Genomic DNA, 23,676 nt, shown 5'->3' on the forward strand with positions numbered 1-23,676 from the left:
CTATCTATAGTCCATGCCTTACAACCATATAACATTGTTGGAACCACTATTCCTTCAAACATACCCATTTTTGCTCTCCGAGATAATGTTCTCGCCTTTCAAATATTCTTCAACACTCCCAGAACCTTCGCCCCCTCCCCCACCCTGTGACTCACTTCCGCTTCCGTTGTTTCATCTGCTGCCAAATCCACTCCCAAATATCTAAAACACTTCACTTCCTTCAGTTTTTTCATTCAAACTTACTTCCCAATTACCTGTCCCTCAACCCTACTGAACTTGATTACCTTGCTCTTTTTCACATTTACTCTCAGCTTTCTTCTTTCACACACTTTACCAAACTCAGTCACCAGCTTCTGCAGTTTCTCACCCGAATCAGCCACCAGCGCTGTATCATCAGCGAACAACAACTGACTCACTTCCCAAGCTCTCTCATCCACAACATACTGCATACTTGCCCCTCTCCAAAACTCTTGCATTCACCTCCCAAACAACCCATCCATAAACAAATTAGGCAATCAAGGAGACATCACACACCCCTGCCGCAAACTGACATTTACTGAGAATCAGTCACTTTCCTCTCTTCCTACTCGTACACATGCCTTACAACCTCGATAAAAACTTCTCACTGCTCCTAGCAAATTGCCTAACACACCATATACTCTTAATACCTTCTACACAGAATCTCTATCAACTCTATCATATGCCTTCTCTAGATCCATAAACACTACATACAAATCCATTTGTTTTTCTAAGTATTTCTCACATATATTCTTCAAAGCAAACACCTGATCCACACATCCTCTACCACTTCTGAAACCACACTGCTCTTCCCCAATCTGATGCTCTGTACATGCCTTCACCCTCTCAATCAATACCCTCCCATATAATTTACCAGGAATATTCAACAAACTTATACCTCTGTAATTTGAGCACTCACTCTTATGCCCTTTGCCTTTGTACAATGGCACTATGCAAGCATTCCGCCAATCCTCAGGCACCTCACCATGAGTCATACATACATTAAATAACCTTACCAACCAGTCAACAATACAGTCACCCCCTTTTTTAATAAATTCCACTGCAATACCATCCAAACCTGCTGCCTTGCCGGCTTTCATCTTCCGCAAAGCTTTTACTACCTCTTCTCTGTTTACCAAATCATTTTCCCTAACCCTCTCACTTTGCACACCACCTCGACCCAAACACCCTATATCTGCCACTCTGTCATCAGACACATTCAACAAACCTTCAAAATACTCATTCCATCTCCTTCTCACATCACCACTACTTGTTATCACCTCCCCATTTACGCCCTTTACTGAAGTTCCCATTTGCTCCCTTGTCTTACGCACCCTATTTACCTCCTTCCAGAACATCTTTTTATTCTCCCTAAAATTTACTGATAGTCTCTCACCCCAACTCTCATTTGCCCTTTTTTTCACCTCTTGCACCTTTCTCTTGACCTCCTGTCTCTTTCTTTTATACTTCTCCCACTCAATTGCATTTTTTCCCTGCAAAAATCGTCCAAATGCCTCTCTCTTCTCTTTCACTAATACTCTTACTTCTTCATCCCACCACTCACTACCCTTTCTAAACAGCCCACCTCCCACTCTTCTCATGCCACAAGCATCTTTTGCGCAATCCATCACTGATTCCCTAAATACATCCCATTCCTCCCCCACTCCCCTTACTTCCATTGTTCTCACCTTTTTCCATTCTGTACACAGTCTCTCCTGATACTTCTTCACACAGGTCTCCTTCCCAAGCTCACTTACTCTCACCACCTTCTTCACCCCAACATTCACTCTTCTTTTCTGAAAACCCATACTAATCTTCACCTTAGCCTCCACAAGATAATGATCAGACATCCCTCCAGTTGCACCTCTCAGCACATTGACATCCAAAAGTCTCTCTTTCGCACGCCTGTCCATTAACACGTAATCCAATAACGCTCTCTGGCCATCTCTCCTACTTACATAAGTATACTTATGTATATCTCGTTTTTTAAACCAGGTATTCCCAATCATCAGTCCTTTTTCAGCACATAAATCTACAAGCTCTTCACCATTTCCATTTACAACACTGAACACCCCATGCATACCAATTATTCCCTCAACTGCCACATTACTCACCTTTGCATTCAAATCACCCATCACTATAACCCGGTCTCGTGCATCAAAACCGCTAACACACTCATTTAGCTGCTCCCAAAACACTTGCCTCTCATGATCTTTCTTCTCATGCCCAGGTGCATATGCACCAATAATCACCCACCTCTCTCCATCAACTTTCAATTTTACCCATATTAATCGAGAATTTACTTTCTTACATTCTATGACATACTCCCACAACTCCTGTTTCAGGAGTATTGCTACTCCTTCCCTTGCTCTTGTCCTCTCACTAACCCCTGACTTCACTCCCCAGACATTTCCAAACCACTCTTCCCCTTTACCCTTGAGCTTCGTTTCACTCAGAGCCAAAACATCCAGGTTCCTTTCCTCAAACATACTACCTATCTCTCCTTTTTTCACATCTTTGCTTTGAAGAATGTATGTGAGAAATACTTAGAAAAGCAAATGGATTTGTATGTAGCATTTATGGATCTGGAGAAGGCATATGATAGAGTTGATAGAGATGCTCTGTGGAAGGTATTAAGAATATATGGTGTGGGAGGCAAGTTGTTAGAAGCAGTGAAAAGTTTTTATCGAGGATGTAAGGCATGTGTACGTGTAGGAAGAGGGGAAAGTGATTGGTTCTCAGTGAATGTAGGTTTGCGGCAGGGGTGTGTGATGTCTCCATGGTTGTTTAATTTGTTTATGGATGGGGTTGTTAGGGAGGTAAATGCAAGAGTTTTGGAAAGAGGGGCAAGTATGAAGTCTGTTGGGGATGAGAGAGCTTGGGAAGTGAGTCAGTTGTTGTTCGCTGATGATACAGCGCTGGTGGCGGATTCATGTGAGAAACTGCAGAAGCTGGTGACTGAGTTTGGTAAAGTGTGTGGAAGAAGAAATTTAAGAGTAAATGTCAATAAGAGCAAGGTTATTAGGTACAGTAGGGTTGAGGGTCAAGTCAATTGGGAGGTGAGTTTGAATGGTGAGAGGCTGGAGGAAGTGAAGTGTTTTAGATATCTGGGAGTGGATCTATCAGCGGATGGAACCATGGAAGCGGAAGTGGATCATAGGGTGGGGGAGGGGGCGAAAATTTTGGGAGCCTTGAAAAATGTGTGGAAGTCGAGAACATTATCCCGGAAAGCAAAAATGGGTATGTTTGAAGGAATAGTAGTTCCAACAATGTTGTATGGTTGCGAGGCGTGGGCTATGGATAGAGTTGTGCGCAGGAGATTGGATGTGCTGGAAATGAGATGTTTGAGGACAATGTGTGGTGTGAGGTGGTTTGATCGAGTAAGTAACGTAAGGGTAAGAGAGATGTGTGGAAATAAAAAGAGCGTGGTTGAGAGAGCAGAAGAGGGTGTTTTGAAATGGTTTGGGCACATGGAGAGAATGAGTGAGGAAAGATTGACCAAGAGGATATATGTGTCGGAGGTGGAGGGAACGAGGAGAAGAGGGAGACCAAATTGGAGGTGGAAAGATGGAGTGAAAAGGATTTTGTGTGATCGGGGCCTGAACATGCAGGAGGGTGAAAGGAGGGCAAGGAATAGAGTGAATTGGAGCGATGTGGTATACAGGGGTTGACGTGCTGTCAGTGGATTGAATCAAGGCATGTGAAGCGTCTGGGGTAAACCATGGAAAGCTGTGTAGGTATGTATATTTGCGTGTGTGGACGTGTGTATGTACATGTGTATGGGGGGGGGTTGGGCCATTTCTTTCGTCTGTTTCCTTGCGCTACCTCGCAAACGCGGGAGACAGCGACAAAGTATAAAAAAAAAAAAAAAAAAAAAAAAATATATATATATATATATATATATATATATATATATATATATATATATATATATATATATATATATATATATATATATATATATATATATATATATATATACATATAATTCTATCTTTATTTATTATACTTTGTCGCTGTCTCCCGCGATAGCGAGGTAGCGCAAGGAAACAGACGAAAGAATGGCCCAACTCACCCACATAAGCATGTATATACATAAACGCCCACACACGCACATATACATACCTATACATTTCAACGTATACACACATATACCTACACAGACGTATACACATGTACACATGTACATATTCATCCATGATGCCTTCATCCATTCTCGCCGTCACCGTGCCACACATGAAATGGCACCCAAGTCCCCCCCGTGCGCGCAACGTAACCCTAAGAAAAGACAACAAGGCCACATTCGTTCACACTCAGTCTCTAGCTGTCATGTGTAATGCACCGAAACCACGGCTCCCTTTCCACATCCAAGCCCCACAAAACTTTCCATGGTTCACTCCACATGCCCTGGTTCAATCCATTGACAGCACGTCGACCACAGAATACCACATCGTTCCAATTCACTCTATTCCTTACACGCCTTTCACCCTTCTGTATGTTCAGGCCCGATCGCTCGAAATCTTTTTCACTCTATCCTTCCACCTCCAATTTGGTCTCCCACTTCTCGTCCCCTCCACCTCTGACACATATATCCTCTTTGTCAATCTTTCCTCACTCATTCTCTCCATGAGTCTAAACCATTTCAATATACCCTCTTCTGCTCTCTCAACCACACTTTTTTTTTTTTTATCACCACACATCTCTCTTACCCTATCATTACTTACTCGATCAAACCACCTCACACCACATATTGTCCTCAAACATCTCATTTCTAACGCATCCACTCTCCTCCGCACAACCCTATCTATAGTCCATGCCTTACAACCATATAACATTGTTGGAACCACTATTCCTTCAAACATACCCATTTTTGCTCTCCGAGATAATGTTCTCGCCTTTCAAATATTCTTCAACACTCCCAGAACCTTCGCCCCCTCCCCCACCCTGTGACTCACTTCCGCTTCCGTTGTTTCATCTGCTGCCAAATCCACTCCCAAATATCTAAAACACTTCACTTCCTTCAGTTTTTTCATTCAAACTTACTTCCCAATTACCTGTCCCTCAACCCTACTGAACTTGATTACCTTGCTCTTTTTCACATTTACTCTCAGCTTTCTTCTTTCACACACTTTACCAAACTCAGTCACCAGCTTCTGCAGTTTCTCACCCGAATCAGCCACCAGCGCTGTATCATCAGCGAACAACAACTGACTCACTTCCCAAGCTCTCTCATCCACAACATACTGCATACTTGCCCCTCTCCAAAACTCTTGCATTCACCTCCCAAACAACCCATCCATAAACAAATTAGGCAATCAAGGAGACATCACACACCCCTGCCGCAAACTGACATTTACTGAGAATCAGTCACTTTCCTCTCTTCCTACTCGTACACATGCCTTACAACCTCGATAAAAACTTCTCACTGCTCCTAGCAAATTGCCTAACACACCATATACTCTTAATACCTTCTACACAGAATCTCTATCAACTCTATCATATGCCTTCTCTAGATCCATAAACACTACATACAAATCCATTTGTTTTTCTAAGTATTTCTCACATACATTCTTCAAAGCAAACGCCTGATCCACACACCCTCTACCACTTCTGAAACCACATTGCTCTTCCCCAATCTGATGTTCTGTACATGCTTTCACCCTCCCAATCAATACCCTCCCATATAATTTCCCAGTAATACTCAACAAACGTATACCTCTGTAATTTGGACACTCACCTTTATCCCCTTTGCCTCTGCACAATGGCACTATGTATGCATTCCGCCAGTCCTCAGGCACTTCACCATGAGCCATACACACATTAAATATCCTCACCAACCAGACAACAACACAGTCATCCCCCTCTTCAATAAATTCCACTGCAGTACCATCCAAACTCCCCGGCTTTCATCTTCCGCAAAGCTTTCACTACCTCTTCTCTGCTTACCAAATCATTCTCCCTGACCCTCTCACTTCGCACACCACCTCGACCAAAACATCCGACATATGTCACTCTATCATCTATCACATTCAACAAACCTTCACAATACTCACTCCATCTCCTTCTCATATCATCAGTACTTGTTATTACCTCCCCATTAGCCCCCTTTCACTTATATTTCCATTTGTTCTCTTGTCTAACGCACTTTATTTACCTCCTTCTGGAACATCTTTTTATTCTCCCTAAAATCTAATGATACTCTCTCACTCCAACTCTCATTTGCCCTCTTTTTCACCTCTTGCACATTTCTCTTGACCTCCTGCCTCTTTCTTTTATACGTCTCCCAGTAATTTGCACTATTTCCCTGCAAAAATTGTCCAAATGCCTCTCTCTTCTCTTTCACTAACAATCTTACTTCTTCATCCCACCACTCACTACCCTTTCTAATCTGCCCACCTCCCACGCTTCTCATGCCACAAGCATCTTTTGCGTAAGCCATCACTGCTTCCCTAAACACATCCCATTCCTCCCCCACTCCCCTTACTTCCTTTGTTCTCACCTTTTTCCATTCTGCACTCGGTTTCTCCTGGTACTTCCTCACACAAGTCTCCTTCCCAAGCTTACTTACTCTCACCACTCTCTTCACCCCAACATTCTCTCTTCTTTTCGGAAAACCTCTCTCAGCTCACAGAAAGTAGACCAAGTCCAACTGATGAGACCACAGGTCAAGAGGTGTGGTGACTTTGTAGGTATATCGCTGTGAGGTGAGCACAGGGTTGCTGAGGTGTAGGTGTAGTTTCCTCAGTATTGAGGATGTGTATGTATGTATGTATGTGTGTGTGTGTGTGTGTGTGTGTGTGTGTGTGTGTGTGTGTGTGTGTGTGTGTGTGTGTGTGTGTGTAACATATTACCGTTTTTGTCGGGTTATGTGTGGCAATGAGACAGCGTTCCCCAGTCATGCACGAGTTACACTTTCTCGTCTACGCTCTGGACGCCATCCGTTCCTACAACGCTACAAACACCGGTTCACCACATCCCAAGACCCTTCATGCTAACGATGCAACTACCATAATGTAGACGCTGATCACTTACTGCTTAACTGCTCCACAATCTTCCTACATAGACACATAGCAACCATCCTCACACTTTACGACCTGTGGTTCTGCCCAGTGGACGTGGTTGGCTTCCCAGGCGCTGCAGGAGCTCCATAGAAAAGGGACACCTGGGGACAAGAAGGTGATATATACAACATACAATACTCCTCAGAGAGACTGAGGTGTTGCTCGAGACTGTGGTGCAAATTGTGCTGTTCTGATAATAACTCAGGGTTGTAGTAAAGGTTGTTGCATGGGGTGATCACCCAGGGGCAGGTTGTTGCCTGAGATGAAGCCAGAATGGTTGTAGACGACTTAATCCTTTAAAGATGGTTAACGGTGTTGCTCAGGTGGTGGTGATAATGGTGCTGTTGCAGGTGATTGTCTTAGTTTTGTGGTTTAGGTGGTTGTTATGGATATGGTCCTGATGGTTGTTATGTATGAGGTCCCAGTGGTTGTTATGGATGTGGCCCAAGCGGTTGTTATGGATGTGGCCCAAGCGGTTGTTATGGATGTGGTCCAAGCGGTTGTTATGGATGTGGCCCAAGCGGTTGTTATGGATGTGGCCCAAGCGGTTGTTATGGGTGTGGTTTAAGCTGCGACTCAGATGGTGGCATTAGTTGTGACTCAGAAGGTAGTAGGGTTGTAAGTCATGGTCTGGCACCAGGATGGTGGTTGTGGTGCAATTGGTGATAGGTGGTGTGGCGGGGCCCACACAGGCACGGTACAGGGCCGTAGCAGATGTGGTGTGGTGGGGTCCACACAGGCGGGGCACCAAGCTGTATCAGGTGTGGTGTGGTGGGGTCCACACAGGCGGGGCACCAGGCTGTAGCAGGTGTGGTGTGGTGGGGTCCACACAGGTGGGGCACCAAGCTGTATCAGGTGTGGTGTGGTGGGGTCCACACAGGCGGGGCACCAGGCTGTAGCAGGTGTGGTGTGGTGGGGTCCACACAGGTGGGGCACCAGGCTGCAGCAGGTGTGGTGTGGTGGGGTCCACACAGGTGGGGCACCAAGCTGTATCAGGTGTGGTGTGGTGGGGTCCACACAGGCGGGGCACCAGGCTGCAGCAGGTGTGGTGTGGTGGGGTCCACACAGTCGGGGCACCAGGGCTGTAGCAGGTGTGTGGCAGCCAGAGCTCCGACACTGACCGACTCGCCTCCCGCTACTCAATGGTCCTTAACAGCTGGCGACGTCGCTACCTCTCCCCAATTACGCAGAGGGTGGCATCTGACGGAGTGCCAATTACAGGGTTGAGGAGGACCCACGAGTGACGGGGCCTAATGAGAGTGGCACTCAGACCTTGTCCTTGAGGAGTTAAGGCCAAGTCTACTGCAAAATGTCTTCGATGTCTAAGAGAAGCTTGTTTAGAAAAGGAATCATAACAGACCCAAATTCTTTAATGTGAATTAGTAGAGAGCAAATCATTCATTTATCTACCACAAGTCGTATCAAAGAAACTATAACTCCTTCTGAATCATGCTTCTGTGTTGTGATATCTCAACACTCAGTTAGGATGAAAGTCGAGGCGTGTGTTGCTGGTCACCAAGATAATGCAAGGCTAATAAATTGTCTCAAAAAAAAGTGACACTAGTCTTAGATCTGGGGGTATATGGACCTACATGTCTTACAGAGCTCGGACTTATGTGTGTGTCGCCTTTTGTCCCTTCTTACAGCCCAGAGCTGACCGTCCTAGTCTGGATCTATTCTGGTGTGTAGTTTCATAAATGTTGTACTGGATGAACGATGCTGTGTACCACAACCAACTCTGCTTCACCGCCTGCACTGTGTTGACGGCCCAGTTGCCCTGATGATCAATTTAAGCCACACATTCTAGTTCTCTACGTATTTCGTTGTTGTATTCATAATGCCTTGCGGTCCCGAGGGTGGATGTTACAGGGACTTTCCTTATTCCAGTTGTATATCCATTTGTGTGTATATATGCGTGTATATACAGTGAGGAGCATTGACTGGCTAAGCTGGATCACACTGGGAAAGCCACAGCTGAGCTGCGACCCAGTGTGAGCGATAGTCTTAAATATGTTGTCACAATGTAGCCTTATCTACACATACTTTACCAGTATGATATGAAGATCTCAGTCATCTGTTTGTTACCGACTACTGTAAGTAGGTTCAATCATCATTGTGTCTATAACTACAGAGGAAGCTGATGGCGAAGCTGTAGGCTTCCCTTATGGGGACTGGAATCCACCTTATATGATGAAGACGTATTTTCACCCAATGGTTAAGAAGTAACCCTTGCAAGTTCAGCAGTTCGGGTGGGTAACTGGCTGTATGGACTAATTAGAGGCAGTGTAGACTAGTTTTCCTCAGCGTCTCTTTTAAGGAGGAAACTTGGGAATGTGTTAATGAACAGCATATACGCATCCATGATCTGGAAAATGTCTTTGATCATGTTCGCAAGAAAAGAAAGTTTAAGTCCCTCCAAGCACCTTGGACGGGTATGAAAAGTCTTCACTGTCATGACTTTCTGATGTATTAGGATCATTTAACTGCAGATGTGGAAGAGGGATGTGGACTGTCTCCACGTCTATGTCATCTAGGTGGATACGACCATTACTGAAGTCAAGAAAGTGTTCATCAAAACGGTGTTATGTTGATAATATTATTCGAGCTCCTGATGTTATCGTTCACCTGAAAAGTATGCCGAATACCTCCAAAGATTCATAAAAACCTGTTGAAGAAGACTGAGTTACATGAGAAATGAAAATTTAACGTAAAAAGTGAAAAAAAAAAAGAATATGGAGTTCAAGTACACAGCGGGTACATAGACCCAACCCAAGCTACTTATCATACCGAGACTTTGATATCTGCTTCCAACTCCACGGAAGCAGATCTGCAAAAAAGAATCAAAAGTGTTCAATCCAAATATTAAACTATCGTTTGCGCCTCTTCAAAAGGCAGAAACTCCCCCAAAATACATTTTTCTAACACTTCTTATAACAAGATTTCTGAAGGGAAATAAACAGACGTTAGGCTGGAATTTATTGAAATATTTTGCAACTGATCGAGGTGAAGAACGAATGAGACAAGATTAGAAATTTTGATACCAGGAAAGAGACGAATATTTCATCGCTTGCTTCTGATGAGGATATGAACCATTTTCTGTGGTTGGAAGATCCAAAAGGCTTTCTAAAGCTACACAACTTTTTATGAACCTATACAATGGGTACCAAATGAGATTCGACCAATCACTTAAAACGAAACATATGTACAGATAATAGGGTGAATAAGAGACGAAGAAAAGGCTTGAAGAGGGGAACAGACTCTGCGAAGATCTACTAGGTTCAGGAAGTGTTGTTCAGATGTTCTCGAATAATAGAGCATTTGATCAAACTTGCGTCTATTACCTTGGTAAGGTTAGTGGAAGTTTATAAGTTCTAGTGCGTGTGATCCCACATTCACATTAGAAAATCGAAGCAAATGTTCCTTGTTATGAAGATCTGTGTTACTCCACCGTAATGAAAAAAAAACGTAATTAGTTTTTTTGATAATTCGTCTATAGATTAAAGTTATCGGTACTAATATAGATAATTAATCTTTCCTTGATTTAAATTCATATTGTAAAACCTTTCCAGTGTATATATATATATATATATATATATATATATATATATATATATATATATATATATATATATATATATATATATATATATATATATATATATATACGCAACACGCATAGGTAAAGTGGAAATATCTGACATACAAAGTCCTTTCCTATATAAGCAGAGGGTCTGCCCGTAGCTGCAGCGGACAGGCCCAAAAAATCCACACACACTCCGTTGCATTTGTGTCGCTACCCACGCCACATACGCATGTGTACTGAAGTCATTATATAAATCTTTATATAAGTAATTACCAATGCTTGACACACACACACACACACACACACACACATATGGCGTCCTAGCTTCGTCTCTTCGATGTATATCAACTGACTGTTATATTTCTCTCTTGTGTCTCCCCTGATGATGTGATTATTACACGAAAGTGCACTTGGGAACTTTTCGTGTTTCATTTTCCCCGTGGACTCATAGGAATATATATATATATATATATATATATATATATATATATATATATATATATATATATATATATATATATATATATATATATATATATATATATATATATATATATATATTTTTTTTTTTTTTTTTTTCATACGATTCGCCATTTCCCGCATTTGCGAGGTAGCATTAAGAACAGAGGACTGGGCCTTAGGACCTGGCCCCCTTCTCTGTTCCTTCTTTTGGAAAATATATATATTTTCCCTGGGGATAGGGGAGAAAGAATACTTCCCACGTATTCCCTGCGTGTCGTAGAAGGCGACTAAAAGGGGAGGGAGCGGGGGGCTGGAAATCCTCCCCTCTCGTTTTTTTTTTTTTTTTTTTTTTAATTTTCCAAAAGAAGGAACAGAGAAGGGGGCCAGGTGAGGGTATTCCCTCAAAGGCCCAGTCCTCTGTTCTTAACGCTACCTCGCTAATGCGGGAAATGGCGAATAGTATGAAAAAAAAAAAAAAAATATATATATATATATATATATATATATATATATATATATATATATATATATATATATTCATCCCTCGTCACCTGTGCCTTTCCCCTTCACGGGGGACTAGATTGATGTCATCAGTTTATATAGCCCGCCTTCCTCTCCACGGAGCCGTTCGTCGGATCTCCCATCTATACACATCATCGCTGGGTTGACGAGACTTTTTGTTTTTCTGGAATCGATACTACGTCTCTCTGTTGTCAAATGCTCCTCCGGAGGGATTAAGGCCGCTCTAATCTCTTTAGTAATGTACGTCCCCGCTTCTCCAACACTATTAGAGACGAGGGATGTGTGAGTTTCTGTGAAGTGTGTGGTACATATTGTGTTGCGGGGTACGCTACAGTGCGTAATGGTATTGCTGACGAGTATGATAGAGTCTGCACTACTGTAATGTGGTGTACAGCCCGGTGGATACATTATGTAATAGGGAACAACAGTACGGGAGATAACAGGGTGACTTGACATACAATATGGGGGACAGTATTATGATCGTGAGAGGTTTATGTCCTATGATAGACTATATGTTGTGTTACTGTGTCAAGTTCGGTCTTGGTGTAGATGTGAGATACAGTCCAGGTAATACTGATAACATATGGCTGCACAGTGTACACTAAACGTTGGTATAAGTGTGTGAATTGCTCTAAACTCTTACCTCTTTCCTTCAGGTACTGTTGTATACTGTGTACTTCCAAATCACTGTTTTAAAATCGCCTGTTTATCATAGGTAGATCGGAAGCACGTCATTTTGCCACAGTGAACAGTTTCCTTGCACATGTAGTTTCTCCCTGGTGCGTCAGGTGTTGAAGAGCGGGAGGGAGAGGTTTCTTAAGTGCTGACACCAAGTTGCAACGGAACTTCATATTCATCTATCAAACATCAAATGATTCTCATTTGAGTCAAATTTGAGTTAATCATATTCTGTACTAGTATGACAAGTACATGACTTATGTATGTGACCTGTCTTGTCACAGACATAATGATTATAATGCAGATTAACTCAGTAATCTATAAATTTTAGTCCATTTCCTCTCGTTGGTAGCACTGGAGTGGCTGTATCGAAATGCCCTATATCGACATTGTTGAATGCTTTCAGGAAGCACCTATGACCTGGGGGTCAGCTTTTGTGACCTGGGAAGAGAACGTGACCTATCTTCAAAGTGCCAGTGACTAAAACAAGTCCTGTGACCTGGTTAGGGAACATGATTTGCCTATGAAGTGTTATTGACGAAATCAGAACTTGTGACCTTAACTGAGGACTCTGCTGACCACTCCATAGAGATGATAGTGACCAAAGGTCAGCACCTGTGACCTGGGTCAGCACCTGTGACCTGGTCAGGGAAAATTGCAAGATGAAGCAACGTCTACTTCAACTCAGACCTGTTCGACTGCCAGGTCTCATTTTCTGATTACGAAACTGAAGACATGTTCTTAACAGTCGCTAGTGTCGTGATGAAGGACTGTTATCAGAAGCAAAATTTGGAGCCAGAGGATTCATTGCCCACATACAACATTTCTTATCAATATCTTATCTTATTCTTATTCTTATCAATATGTGATTGAATAATGAAGTCTCCTTCACACCTTTTTCTTGATGTTTGATTTGATAACGCATCTATTATCGGGAGGTACATCTACCATTAGAGAGTATTTATCATTAGTGAGTACATCTATCATTGGAGAGTACATCTATTATGAGAGAGTACATCTATCATTAGAGAGTACATCTATTATTAGAGAGTACATCTATCATTAGAGAGTGCATCTATCATTAATAGATGCATCTATTATTACGAATAACAAATCTCATCAGAACATTTATTGCCAATATTATCTTTTATTATGTACGAATACGTCTTTTGTTGTGAGCACATCTATTGTTAGATAGTATATATGTTATTAAGAAGTATATCTGTTACTTGCAAGAGCATCTGACATCCGTGATTTACTTCTAATATTTCCAAGTATATCTATATACATGGAATTCAATTCTATCATGTGAGTATGTCTTTTATTTAGTATCTATCATTGGGTAGTTTCTTAAGGATGTTCTTATGATATTATACGATGTATCTATCATTAAAAGGGGACAACTGTTACATAGATGACATGGGTCTATCATGACGGAGTTTAATGGACATTAGGCAGTGCATCATAGATGTACATATATAATTAGGTCGCTCATCTGTCATTTGGGAATACATTTATTCATATCTATAATTCAGAACATATATAATAAAACTTTTTTTTCATCGGAGTAAAGATGGAAAATATATCCACTCAGTCTTGCATATTGCGATTAGGATATGAATATATGATTACTCTATCCAGATACAACAATGTTTACATGGATCTTGTGAAAAGAATTTCTTCCTTAGAAACCCTTCCTGGTTAGGGATAGACCCTCCCTGGTCAGGGAGAGACCTTTCGTGGCAAGGGAGAGACCCCCTCCTGATTAGGAAGAGACCTTTCCTGTTTAGGGAGAGATCCTTCCTGGTCAGGGAGAGACCCTTTCTTGGTTAGAAAAAGACTCTTCTTGGTAAGGAAGAGACCCCTCTTGGTTAGGGAGAGACCCCTCCTGGTAGAAAAAGACCCTTCCTGGTTCGGGAGAGACCCTTTCTGGTTAGAAAAAGACCGTTCCTGGTTAGGGAGAGACCCTTTCTGTTTAGAAAGAGACTCTTCCTGGTTCGAGAGAGACCCTTCCTGGTTAGAAAAAGACTCTTCCTGGTCAGGGAGAGACCCTTTCTGGTTAGAAAAAGACCCTTCCTGGTAAGGAAGAGACCCCTCCTGGTTAGGGAGAGACCTCTCTTGGTTGGAAAAAGACCCTTCCTGGTTAGGGAGAGACCTCTCCTGGTTAGAAAAAGACCCTTCCTGGTTAGGGAGAGACCCCTCCTGGTTGGAAAAAGACCCTTCCTGGTAAGGAAGAGACCCCTCCTGGTTAGGGAGAGACCCCTCCTGGTAGAAAAAGACCCTTCCTGGTTCGGGAGAGACCCTTTCTGGTTAGAAAAAGACCCCTCCTGGTAAGGAAGAGACCCCTCCTGGTTAGGGAGAGACCTCTCTTGGTTGGAAAAAGACTCTTCCTCGTCAGGGAGAGACCCTTCCTGGTTAGAAAAAGACCCTTCCTGGTCAGGGAGAGATCCAGAGAGTTCTTGTCACTCCACCAACTTGCAATGTACCAAATTTTGCCGTGACCAGAATCGTTGCACCGGACCTGGACAACCAAATTTTTTTTGGGTTGGGATGATGTTGGAAGGAGAGTTAACTTGAGCGAGTTTCCTCCTGCCATCCAGTCCTCGGTGACTCAAAGGCAGCTGGATCTGATCTGCCCTACGGGAGCAGCTATCATTATCATGAAGGAGATTGATTTCGAAAGTGCCGGAAAGAGGGAATCGGGTCATGCGTCTGTTGCCCCATCTTTCGATGCTCATTCATTTTCATTTCTGCTTCGAAATATTGGACAAGAATCATTCATAGAGTCAGGGTGGACTTGTATGATGAATTGTGCTTTTGAATTTCAGCTTATTATCCTTCTGGTTCTTAGCCAAAAGTGTCCTCTCCATATCCAGTCCTCCTATAGAGTCTGTGTCCTCTCCATATCCAGTCCTCCTATAGAGTCTGTGTCCTCTCCATATCCAGTCCTCCTATAGAGTCTGTGTCCTCTCCATATCCAGCCCTCCTATAGAGTCTGTGTCCTCTCCATATCCAGTCCCCCTACAGATCCTGTGTCCTTTCCACATCCAGTCCTCCTATAGAGCCTGTGTCCTCTCCATATCCAGTCCTCCTATAGAATCTGTGTCCTCTCCATATCTAGTCCTCCTATAGAGCCTGTGTCCTCTCCATATCCAGTCCCCCTACAGATCCTGTGTCCTTTCCACATCCAGTCCCCCTACAGAGCCTGTGTCCTCTCCATATCCAGCCCAGTCTTATCTAATCTGACTGACGTGATCTACCTTGCTGTTGTGGGTGGCATCACCAACCCACACCAAGTGGGGGCGACCGAGACGATGAACAACATTCCTTCATTTCACTAAACAGATCAGGTTATAGGGATGAACATTGTATGTTCTCGCTACTTTAGCGTTGTTCTTAATCAAGTGTTTAGTTATGGTGTTCGTTGATATACGTCTTTGCGATATATTTCGTATTTTATATCACATATATCATCATCCTCGATGTGTTTTTATCAGTTCCGATGATATGGACGTATATTTCTTTTCACTTTGAGTCGGATGTGATTTCTAACTGCGCCCATTGATCTGGGTTCGAACGTGTTGGCTGAGCATTTAATATGTGTCGTGTGTTCATTCTGGGTAATCCTACGGGCCGCTAACGAACAGCTCGATCAAAGTAGATTTTAACAGCTTTCATGTTTAATCCCAGTTTGATATACAGTAAATATATTTACAGTGGCGGGGCTAACTCGAAATTGAAAATGTCAATTACTGAATCGTATGTGATAAAGCATTTAAGAGCTTTGTCAGTCTGACTGTAAAATTCGAATGTCTGTCTCAATATTCCATTCATCCTTTTCTTGTTCATGGAGTCTGTCGTCTTATAGACTTCCGTGGTGTAGCGGTTTAGCGTTCCTGACCGTAACACATTCACGGGCCGCCCATGGTCAAGTGCATAGGTTCGAATCCTGGTGGTGGCAGTCGGTCCACAGTCAACCTAGAGGTTCATCTACCCCTTAGGGGTTGGTCGATAAAATAGGTACCTGATTCAGGATAAGGTATATATATATATTTTTCACACTATTCGCCATTTCCCGCGTTAGCAAGGTAGCATTAAGAACAGAGGCCTGGGCCTTTGAGGGAATATCCTCACCTGGCCCCCTTCTCTGTTCCTTCTTTTGGAAAATTAAAAACAAAACGAGAGGTTAGGATTTCCAGTCCCTTCCCTAAAGGATATTTTACCTTCTAATGCAATTTGGTTTAGGTATGTAGAAGATGTCCTTTGTGTTTGGCCAACAAATGAAAGTTTATACATATTTGTCCCCTTACTTAACAATTTAGAATCTTTCATCAAATTTACTGTAGAGAGTAAAATTAATAGTATGTTACCATTTTTAGATTGCATGATCCATAGACAAGGAAACAAGTTTAAGTTTAGCATATACAGAAAACCCACCAATGTATGCTCATATATCCATTATTACTCATCTCAACATGACAGAGTTAAATTATCATCATTTCAATCTATGTTCCACAGAGCATTACGTATTTGCAGTCCAGAGTATACTGATGATGAGTTTGAGAAGATCTATTGGATCTAAGTTAAAGTACCCTAGATCTTTCATTGATAAATCCCTTTAGTTAGCAAAGAAATCATTTTATAGAGTTGAGCCCAAACCTCCCATTGACACCAAGAATCTTTTAGTTCTCCCTTTTAATGATGATTTTACTTTACTTCCCATGTTGTTTAAATCCTTTAATGTAAATGTTGCCTTCAGCAACAATAATACTATAAAGAATATCTTAATCAGAAATTCACCGGAAAATTCTCCTGGTTGCATCTTTAAAGTGCCTTGTAGAAATTGTGATAAGTTTTGTGTTGGGCAGACTGGCAAGGATCTTTCTGTTAAACTTAAGCAACATGAAAGTAGTATAAGAACGGGACAAGAATCAAATGCTTTGTTTAATCACGTTAAAAACTATGATCATTGTATTGACTGGAGTAATGCCATCTCAGCTATTAACTCTAACCCTATTACCACGAGAAATATCACTGAATCTTCTATCATTGAATACACAAAGAATCATAATCTTAATATTAGTGATGGTCTCTATACAAATTAGATAACTTTATTGTTGATAAAATTTGTCAAATGATAAGTTTATGATGAGCTCGTTGTCTGTCTTGGACAATCGCATGTTTACCAAATGGCGTCCTAGCTACGTCTCTTCGTTGTATATCAACTGACCGTTATATTTCTCTCGTGTCTCCCCTGATGATGTGATTATTATACGAAAGTGCACTTGGGAACTTATCGCGTTTCATTTTCACTGTGGACTCTTAGGAATATATATATATATATATATATATATATATATATATATATATATATATATATATATATATATATATATATATATATATATATATATATATATATATAACCCAGAATCCCGGAAGAACCTGGCACCTTTAAAAACGCAATCACCGCGAATGTGTAAAACAAGCGTTATTTTCCCTCAGATAAGTTCAGGTGGTGGCCTCCTAAACCACGTGAACCTATTTCCTTACCAGAAAATTCTGAAGGTTAGTGTCCCATCAGCGGATCCTGAAAAGAGGAATATTTACCCTCTCCCTGCCGATGGTTGGAGCGCACCGGGCAAATCATCCTAAAATGAGATGGGGATAAAGAGGAAAGACCATTAGCCTTCTTAAAATGACTCTGGCTAAATGGGGGCGGCTATTTGCTCAAGTTAAGAGGGAAGACTCACTCATCTGACTCGTGGTTAAGAAGGGAGGCTGCCATCACCCTATCTTAAGCTGACTTTTGGCTGGAGAGGGAGGAAAAGTTTGCGCGTCGCTAAACTGACTTATGGAAGTGAGGACAGTGACCCTTCCTAAAGCTCAGTGTATGTTGAGTGGACTGATTAGTATGCCTAAAGAAACTAACTGTGTGTTAAGGTGGAGAGGTATTGCAACAGTGGATCTAACTATGTGTTCAGAGGAGCGATGTTGCTGCAGTGGAACTGAATGTGTGTTAAAGGTGAGGAGTATTGCCCCAGTGTGACTGGGGCTGTGAATTGAGAGGTAAGATTAATAATGTTTTGGTTACCCTCTGAGTTTATGGGGTATTTCATTACCCTAATGTGGGTAATTGTGTGTTTGAGAGGAGAGATCATTTCGCCCTAATGGGACCAATTGTACTTTACGAATGATCACTGAAATAACGGGATGTATTGAGCGTTGAGAGGAAAGATTGTAACTCTAACGGGTTTGACTGTTTGGTAGTAGGGAAAACAATTACCTTAATGGAGCTGATTGCATTATGAGGGAGAATGATATTGCCCTAATGGGAAAAAATTTGATTTCAGAGGGATAATTACACTGACTGATTCGAACGACTGTCAAGAGAATATGGCTCTAATGGGAATGATTGTGTTGCGAAGGGGGTAGCCTTCGCCTCATCATTTCAGGTGACTCTAGACTTCGAGAAAACAAAATTACAGACATTGGATAAGGAATGGGGATAACCAACCTATTACGTAAGCAATCTTTTATGTGACATTTTATGATTTTGTCTCATAATATTTATAGTTTGACCTTGAATGGAGCTTTTGGCTATAAAGCGTTGCATTTTGCATCATGTATGCCAGTTGACATGAAAGACATCATATTTTATCTATCTTATCTTATCTTATCTTACCTTAACCCAACTGTCTTGACAAGAGAGGAGTTTTTCCTTTAACTTAATCTACTTAAAAAAGCTAAAGCAGTTGCCTTACCTCAAATTAACTATGGGTAAATAGGCAGGACAACCACATAACTCGATCTCACTCAAATCAAATAATGCAACATTACCACCGTACCTCACCTTAATGAGTAAATAAAGATTATAACTCTTAATTGACCTGACGCCAGGTATACAGAGAAGACCAACACTTGATATGAACGTCTTATACTGGTAACTAGGCAAGGCTAATGCCACACGTGAACTGACACTGGGGAAGGAAAGGCAAGACTGTAACTGAGGCTCAACGTTGGCTAAGTAGGCTAAGACCATTACCTGACCCACACAACGCGAATTTGGCTGATAAAAGCGTTTCCTAACATATAGAACAAGTGAACATCATCAATGAAAAAGATTCTACTCGCCCTTAATGAGGGTAAAAGGGGATTCTGATTACTTCATTAGATCTATCATACCCTTCATTTCCTGTATTGACATTGATGTCTTGTATCTCAAACCATTTTCTGGTATCTCATATTGCTATCTTGGATGTCTCAAAACACTACCCAGAACTTTAAAACACTACCCAATACCCTAAAACTCAACCAAGTGCCTCAAAACGCATCCCCGTATCTCAAAACACTAGCCAGTACCTCAAAACATGACCCTGTCCCTTTAAATACTAGCCAGTACCTCAAAACATGACCCCGTTCCTCCAAACACTAGCTAGTACCTCAAAACATGACCTCGTCCCTCCAAACACTCGCCAGTACATCATCCAGTACCATATATCACCACCCGGTGCCTCATAACATACCCCGTTATCCCATAACCGTGGCCCATATATCACCGTCTGCTCTACGTGAGTCAGATATCTTAATGCTACTCTAAGATGCATGACAACGTCAGCCTCGCGTGTATAGGAGCCATAGCTTGCAGCCGCAACAGGAGTGGTCACACACCTGCATTCCTTTACACGTCTGTGTTAGAACAAGTGCATGATAGCGCGCACTGCGTGGGTCATGAGCCTTACTCAGTGGGACTCGAATCACCGCCTTCGAAGCGAGGATGTTTAGAAGATATAATATGTATCTCCTACTAGATATATATAGTCTTTTTTCTTTGTCAAGAGGTATATATTAATCATATGAGCTGTTAATTAGTGGTATACTGAGCAGTAGGTAAAAATGAAAGCCGCTTAAAGACATACTGTCTTTCCTTAATGAAGCAGCGTATTCGAATCGCGGGGTCGATGTGTTCACCAGTGTGTCCGAATGAATAACGTTACAGTTACGTTACAACGACTGAACATTACATTAATTGGCTCGGGTAAATAATACAGCAGTGGATCGGTGTGAATAACACAACAGATGGCCCAATTGAACGGTGCAGTTGTTAGCCATAATGAATGATACAGTTGTTGTCCTGCTTCGGGCTGAGTGATTCACATTTCTTACGACACGTTCTCTTTGATGAGTTTCTCTGCGCCTGCTGAAGTGTAAAGACGTTCCCTGAACCCTCTGATTAGACTTCATAATCTCCTGAAGCCCAATGACTGACTTTACGAGAACTTATACAGCACACAGAGGAACGTAAAAAGTGCTCTCATTGGTATCCTATTCTGTGACACATCTTGAAAAAGCCTGACACCCGATGAACAACCAATTGCGATTGTTTATCTTTGGCTTCGGTTTAGCTCGGAAAGCGTTCCGGCACCGTCTTGCTTCGGTCTAAAGTGATCTGAATCTATTATTGGACGTTTCGTTAATAGCATCTCCCGTTGATGAATACTGCAGAGGGTGAAGGGAGGCTGTTCGATAGACGCGAAGGCGTCGTAGGAAGATCTGGTCCAAGAAGAATCAAGGACTACATTCATGAAATGGTAAAACTCCCACAGAAAGTTGATAAGTGAGAAATCAGTTAAATGTTTGGTGAATGTGTCGCAGGAAAATGTTAAATGGTAAACTATTCCGTACGTTATTACCATAATGGGTAGACGGTGTGACCATGAAACTCCGAGCATTCTAGTGAAGCAGCAGGAACTCGGAGGACAGAAATCTACCTCAGCGAAGGTAAGCGTTGACGAGAAGGTAACACAGGCAGTACTGATGGGATACACTGTGGGTCATCCCATCAGGATAGTGAAGGAACTGCCTGAAATGATGCAGTCATCGTGGAGGACTGTGGCCCAGGGACAACATCCTGAGCGAGGAGGTGATCCTACACTGGGTAGGAGAGGTGCCGGAGCGAATGAAGGTAAGGCATTGAGGTTTTATCTAAAACGCTGGATGTTTATATGTTGCATGGCCGATAACTGGGAGAGATGTGAGGCGCGGGCATGGCAAAGTCGTGCACATATTTCAGGAGAGGTTGTGGGTCTGTTGTGAGTGACGCCCGTCGGGTCACTGTGTGGAAAAGGTGTCATGTGAGGAGGCGGTAGAGGATGTATCTTCCACGTGCTCAAGTGACCATTGTATTTGGGATCAGAACTGCCCATTTAGGCCACGAGTAAGGCTTGAGGATGAATATGACTATTTCACTCCGGTTCATCCCTGTTCCACGGCCAATACGCCAGGAGACCATCTCCCAAGAGGGGAGCGAAGCTGTTTCGGATCCCTTGGTGAAGCGGGAGAGATTGGCAGGCGGTAAAGGACACACAGCCAACACATTCTAGAGGAAAGAGCAACTGTTTCGGATTCCCTTGGAATACCTTTAGATTTAACCTTCGAACTGTGAAAGACGATATGTAGAAATGTAAGAGGATAAAATTTACTTTGAGGAATATGAGAGAAGTGACCTCGAAAGCATAAATAAGAAGTTCCCGAGTGATGTGTCAGAAAGTACCATAGAGAGTCAAACACAGCAGCGCACAGCTTGCAGTAACTACAGTAATTCTGGCACGAAGTCTTCAGCAACTCTGGATCTCGAACGATACAGACACGAACAGCATCAGTTCCTCATCAAACGATAAAGACATCTCAGAGTCACTCCACTTTAAGTTCGAACGAATTCAGAAGAAGCAGAAGAGGTATCAAAGGAATTGTCCAGGACAATAACAGATGGTGAATTGGAGAAAGTGACACAGATTCAAGATTTAATTCAAAATCTGAGCCACTTCCCACGATCGCAAAGTGACATAATAGAAGACATACGAGTGAAAACTTCATAAAGATGACAGAGTTACAGGATCCTATTCTCTTACCCGAGCTTCTCTCAGTCTTGATCATATTGAGTTCCTTTGATCATAAGTGTTTGATCTTCATTTCTTGTGACTGCTTAATGTCGTATTGTTTATGCAAATTTCTTATTCTGGTAGTAAATGTATGATTCATACTTGTTCTTGTATATATCTTTTTTTTGTAAGCTTAATCAAATGATCTAAATTTGCCCTAGTAGAATATTCTTATCTTGATAATTTTCATCTTATTTCTCTCATCTTTTCTCGATATATTTTCAAGATCTGATTGTATGACGGTACAGTGGAATGGTAGGATTAACACAATGAACGTAGCACAATGTTTACTCCTGTGTTTTACCAAGTGTGTATGTGTATGTAATTATCTTTTTAATTCCTTATGAGTACATGATTTGCCAACTTGATCCAGTAATTGGATCACCTGCATTTGTTTTAGTGAATTTCTTGTTTCACTGGCAATTGTACGATGTTTTTTTTGTTCTCGTTTCTTTCTTTGTTATATATTCCAATGTTTTTGTTCTTGTTAATATCTTGCGAAAATCTAATTTGTTTGAACAATGATTAATTGATTGGTTCGCTATTTGAAACATAGTCTCTGAAGTGTGTTTTGTACAGAAATCAATTAAAAACGCTAATTGGCCTAAATGAATTATGCAACAGTTGGCTTGAGTGTATTAGTGAATAGTGTTGTTGCAAGATATCAATACAGATGAATAATACACTAGTTGGCAATGGTGAATGATACACCAGTTGGTAACGATGAATGATACACCAGTTGGTAACGGTGAATAATACACCAGTTGGCAACGATGAATTATACAACAGTTGACTCTACTGAATGATGCAAAGATTAGTCCAAGTGAGCAAGAAGACAGAAGGACAGCTGGCTCGATTGAACTATGCAACTTTTACCCCAAGTGAATAATACAACAGCTTGGGGGCCCAGTGAATAATGCAACAGTTGGTCCCAATGAATAGAACATGAGTCAGCCCGAATGCGTTATGAAACACCTCGTCTGAGTGAATGATCCAAGCTTGGGGCCGAGTGTACAATGCTGAGCGTGAGGCCTGAGTGTACAACGAAGGCTTGTAGATATACAATGACGTCGACTTGACCAGAGTTGACCCAGCTGAACTGGCGCTGGATTGACCTCCCTCGAGTTAGAATCTTACATTCCTGAGTCAGAGTTCACAAAATACCCAGGGTCAGTCAGTCTGTGCATGACGGTACGACCCTTGAGCATGACGGTACGATTCTTGTGCATGACGGTACGACTTTTGAGCACGACGGTGCAACCCTTGAGCACGACGGTACATGCTTTGGGAGTAATGGCCTATGCCTTGACTTGACCTTTGAAGGTCAGGTTCAAGGCTAGACTATCATACTCAAGGGTTGTACCGTCTTGCTCAAGGGTTGTACCGTCATATTCAAGGGGTCGTACCCTCA

Source organism: Panulirus ornatus, chromosome 24, assembly GCF_036320965.1.
Source record: "Panulirus ornatus isolate Po-2019 chromosome 24, ASM3632096v1, whole genome shotgun sequence".
Taxonomy (NCBI): Eukaryota; Metazoa; Arthropoda; class Malacostraca; order Decapoda; family Palinuridae; genus Panulirus; species Panulirus ornatus.